Source organism: Anopheles coustani, chromosome 2, assembly GCF_943734705.1.
Source record: "Anopheles coustani chromosome 2, idAnoCousDA_361_x.2, whole genome shotgun sequence".
Classification (NCBI taxonomy): domain Eukaryota; kingdom Metazoa; phylum Arthropoda; class Insecta; order Diptera; family Culicidae; genus Anopheles; species Anopheles coustani.
The window spans coordinates 72899643-72905007 of NC_071289.1; the positions used below are offsets into that span (position 1 = coordinate 72899643).

At 47.5% G+C, this 5365-nt stretch overlaps 2 non-coding genes across 2 annotated transcripts; both read left to right on the plus strand.

Moving 5' to 3' along the window:
- On the plus strand, positions 1 to 74 carry Trnan-guu (transfer RNA asparagine (anticodon GUU)). Its single transcript has one exon. It is a non-coding gene; the product is annotated as a tRNA-Asn (tRNA).
- Positions 75 to 1589: 1515 nt separating this feature from the next.
- Positions 1590 to 1672, plus strand: Trnal-cag (transfer RNA leucine (anticodon CAG)). The gene has a single exon. It is a non-coding gene; the product is annotated as a tRNA-Leu (tRNA).
- The last annotated feature ends 3693 nt before the right edge of the window (positions 1673 to 5365 follow it).

Here is a 5365-nt window from a genome sequence, read left to right on the forward strand (position 1 = left end):
GCCTTCGTGGCGCAATCGGTTAGCGCGTTCGGCTGTTAACCGAAAGGTTGGTGGTTCGAGTCCACCCGGGGGCGGAAACACATATTTTATTTATAAAAGCTCTGGGATAGATAATAAGAACAGAAATAATAAACAAAACCACGTCCAAAGTCGAAGTAAGTTAGGAATACAATAAAACTAGGCCTAGGCTTATGATTTTCTTCTTCGCAGCTAGAGTTATGTGTTTCTTCATAATATTTCAATGGTATTAAGGGTGTTTAAGAAGAATAGGGTATTCTTTGAACACAACCCCTCAGACCTGGCATTGAATAATCGTCTTGCCACGCTCATTTTCCATAATATTAATTATTCTTTTCTCTTCTTTTTCGTTTTAGGTAAGACTACAATTATTTCAATATCCTTGGAAGGAGTACAACGTAAAGTAAGCAAAGGGGGAGTCTTTATAATATTGTACATTTATTTCTCATGAATTTAATTACTATGCGAGATTTTCATCACTTCTGCTGGTATCTTTTCTGCACGTTACTAGTATTCAGAACCTGTTTTCAGTTGGTTTTAAGACGTACCAAGTACTCCAACCCAAAAGCATCCCTTCTCGACTAGGTGATGCACATTTCGATGTATTTCTTGCTATACTAAATCGCCAAGAAGAAAATATACACTAATAGAAACTCGAAGGAATAATTTGTCAACGCAAAAATGACACGTTATCAAGACAACCTCAAACACTCGTACATAAATTCAGGGCTCGCAACATCGGAAGCAGCATGTTAACATACCTGTTGACAGCTTACTTCCCCCGATTCACACGCACATTCCCCCAGAGACACCCAACTTTCCAACCATCTGTTGATTCAGACCCCATTGTATACGTGACGGACCTGCTGCAACCTCCGACTTATCACGCCGAGGGTTGCCTCGATCGGCATTGTTGAGTGATAAGAGCCAAGAGCGCTCCTCTTCCGACGACGGAAAGAGGGGCCGGATATATATATGGTTATGATTGAGCAACGCACACCGTGTCTTAGTTTACTTCCTTCATGCCATCGGCGGAAAGTATGCTCGAAGGGCGCCGGAAGGGTTTGAGCGATTCCTTCGGATGCAGATAACGCACCGTGTTTTTGCTGAAGCTTCCGATGGGGGCCCAGTCATAGCCGGAGCTTCTTGACACCCCGCCGCTCGGGGTGCCGTTTCGCAACACTCCTGCCCACACCCGGACCCAAGACCTCGCATTGGAGTGGACGTGCTCCGGGAGCTCTTATCTAGAATCACGAGCGGCGGCGCGTGTTTGCTCACGCCAGAAGTAGTCCAAACCTTGGCTTAGATGTTGTGCCCATTCGGTAGGCCCGCGGACCGGCTTATCGCATCTTCGTCATCACCACCGCCGCGCCATCATCGCCATCAGCATCGTGGAGGGTATGACACCTCACACTCTCCCCCTCGCTCTCACGACTGGTGGCGCTGTGAAGTCGAACACCTTGGCCACTTGCTGATTACTCAGCAGCATCGATGTTGGAAGCGCTTGTTGAGCATGTGGCGTTACGCGCTAATCGCAACCGCGACGGAAATATGCTCACCTCACTCAACAAGTCAGGATGGCCGAGCGGTCTAAGGCGCTACGTTCAGGTCGTAGTCTTCTCTGAAGGCGTGGGTTCGAATCCCACTTCTGACAAATCAATATTTTATTTTTAAACATGTTCTAACTTTTAAGCATTGCGGTGCTAATAATAGCGCAACTGGCGAAGCGACACGACGCCTCCAAGATTAACGCAAAAAAATTGTCGTCTGGTAATTAAAAACTGTATTCTCAACGCGGAAGCTACGCTACGAAACACGCCCTACAAATAACGGCTTGGTAGGATATTTACACTTTGAACTGATTTATTTATAAATCTTACGTCGAAATTAAAGGGGCTTCTCGTTTGTCGACAAGGCCATCGGCTCGACATACCATTTTATTTCTGCCATCTCATATCTCAACGCGGAAATTTTCTCCCTCTGTTCGAAAATTGTTATCGAACGCGTTTAAGAAGGTCAGACAAAACACAGCGCGATTAAATTACAACACCTATGGTTTTCAGGAAAAAGAAGCGTAACATGTATGAGAAATGATGATCGGGTTGAAAGAATCCACACAACCGTACTACTCAAACAAGTGGCAAGGTTGTCAGAAATTTGTTTTCAATAACTTCCATTCCACAAGCAGTGAGTTTCAATCGCTCTAGCGGTTATGCTTCGGGTTGCTGGTTCGGCCTAGTCATTGCGCCACGTGCCACGACCTTCAACATAAAAGTGTTAATTAGAATGGGGAAATGCTGCCCACTTACCGTAGGGTTGTGAAGTGGCGCAATGTTGCACCTGTCTAAATTGACCTGCAACAACGAGAAAGCATTATGTTGTTTTCAAAGCGAGATTATTCTGATCTTGACCAAGTGAATACATGTATAAGCAAATTCTGTTTCGTTTGTCATTCTTAAAAGATTTTGTACACTATCGCAATAAACTAACATCTTTTCCTGCTCATTTATTTGAAAAATCGTTTTGATAATACGATGTTCTTGTGAATTATGAGGTTAATTATAGTTGTACTTTGTCGCAAAATCTTTACTTCAGAGGAACGACAAAACTCCTCAACAGTTTCATCTTTAATTCCACGAGAAGCCACTGACTTTTCTAACGCTCACAGCCAAATATCAGAGGGTAGCTTCCGTGAAGCAAATCACACTGCCCCTTGCAGACGCTCACGTAAAAAGGGCAGAGACCTGATCGCAACCGACTTAAGCAGTAGCGTTGAGTAATAAGCAATCTAATGGGTACGATTCCACTCGTTTCATTCGTCCCACTTCCGCCGTGGCGAACCGATGCCATTGCCACGGAACAAACCGGTAGAAAGGGAAACCCGGAGAAAAGCCTTCGCAGTACCGACGCCGTAGAACATGACGCGTTCCGCGGAAGTCACGAGACATCGAAAGGGAAAGAAACAAAGAAGCCGTAAATTACTCTCCTGCATCCTCGGTCAGCGCAGGCAGCCATTTAAAACCGGCGAATGGGTGGTTGGGGTTGGAGGGAGGCGTAAGAAAAATGCATCCCTTCTAGCGCTACGGTGCAGATTATCATCTCCATTCGCGAGGAAGAAACAGTGGTCCGGAGAAGGCTGGAAAGCGCTGTGGTAACATCCTTACGTTTCTTCGTCTTCTGCATGCAAGAATGCTTCACCATCCGGCTGCAACTGACTGCACCGATGGGGATTGCATTCTTGCATTGGCGTGGATGCGCGACGCACGTACGAACACCGAACTCCAGACTGAGTCTTCCAGGCGTTCTGTCACGATCGGCGTATTTCATTGAGCGTCTAGGCCTTAGAGGCAGTACGCTCCTTTGCGCCGGTACGATCGAGCCTCCATCCGGGAGAGATGGTTGCATTTCCCCACCAGTCCGCCCATGGACCATTCCTCCAGCAAGGTTGGATCCGGTTTCTGGGGCGATTTTCAGTCCTTCCGCGCCTCCACCGCCGCACTAAATTACCCGAGGAGGATGCCCGCCTCCAGAACGAGTTCCAACCGGAGCCAACTTCCTGATGTCGTTCGTCAGTTCTTCTCCTCCAGAAGAACCAGCTGCACATCGACGCCAAATGGGCGGTTTAAAAGCCCATCTTGTGTGCCCTCCTCTCGAACGAGTTTTTGTGGAGTGCGTCTGGAGCACAGGTCCCGCCGGCTTCGGTCACTTATCCGTCCCATGCCTGTCCATTTTCCATTTCCTCACAACCGGTCCGGCATGAGCACGGGCAGGATGGAGTGCTCCGATGGCCAGGAAGTTTCATCGCTGTCGATCAGTATGATTATGATACCGATGTTCATAAGCGTACACGGACGTGGATTTTCTCGCACTCGGCGAAGGTAGATCCTTCCCTTGGGGACACGATACCGGGAAGCGTTTAATGTGCTGAAGATGTGCTTCATTTAATGGTACCAGCCTTCAGACAAGGGGGGGCAATAATCATTATATTTCCCTCCACAACTCTCGAAACACTAAAGTTTCTTCAGGAGTTTCTTGAACTTATGTTCGCATTTCGCAAAGGATCCCATTCTCGTCAAAACGACACAAAAATATACGGATCAGTGCTAAGAGGACCCTGACACGTTGCACTCTGGACCGTTTCAACCGTAGTCAATCTTCCACTCGAACTGTCAAACCAATCCGACAACGTTGACACTCAGTCCATCGTTCGAGGAGGTTCAAAAAAAGAGGGTGAGAATAACCGAAGAGTTCTGGCGCTCGTAACATAATCGGATCCCTTCATCAGCTGTGACCGTTCGAGACGGAAATGTGGCTCATGAAAATTCCGCACATAGACGTCAATTAAACTCACCACTACCCTAGCGATAAGTTCTAGTCTGGTGACGAATGTTTAATTTTTCCAGTCCGCTGGTTCACCCACGTTTTCTACTGCTTCGTACTTGGGGCGAGTTTTTCTTCTTCTGTTTTTCATTACATCTCACCACCTCAGGTGTCAGAGCACGGATCGGCGCGATGGCGACATTTCCGCCCGTGTTGTTCGTTGTTTTTTTTTTTGTTCTCCTCTCCATGAACCCGTTGAAATGACCGCTTCGGGAGAAGGAAAATCGTTGCCTACTTTTTTCTTCCAGCTCTTACGTTCGTTACGAAAATTTCGAGTCGATTGCCGAAAGGAAACTGACCGGTGAACAACAGCACAACAGCCCTCTCGAAACCGTTTTCGGTGGTAGTGTTTATTTTTTTATTGTTTTTCGTGTCTTTCCGTTTCCCTTTCCACGGTGCCCGACGTAACCGCCTCAACAGGCGAGGTGGTTCAATCGCGAGATCATGATGCATCACAATAGACATCCCATGTTCGCGGGGAAGGGGGGGGGGGGGGGGGGGGGTGTTTGGTACACGAAATGGCTGGCAGTCACCGCCAGGATGTTGCCCAATTTTCCAACCACCAGCATCACAACCGGTTTCGATGTTGCGGGCACTGTGAGGAAACGCCTGTGTGTGCCTGTGTGCGAACATGGCCAACGTTGACCACCGTATAGAAAAAAACTCAGTACTTCGTCATCAAAGCTCCAAAAATAGCTGACCAATTTTGGTGGGAACTTGCCAATAATAAAAAAAAGTAACAGCCCCCCAAAAAGACCACAAGCTGTAATGGCTACTTCATCGGCGGAGTCATTGCAACTACTAACACAATGGCACAGTTTTGGCCACCTTTCCCTCTCCTGCTGCCTTTCTCTCGGCATCTTGTTCTGCCAACCGAAACAACATCCCTCATCCGGCGCGCAGGTCGGCATCTTTCTGTGGCTCGAGGTTCAATTCACTTTTATGCTGCTTTTACCACCCATAGGCG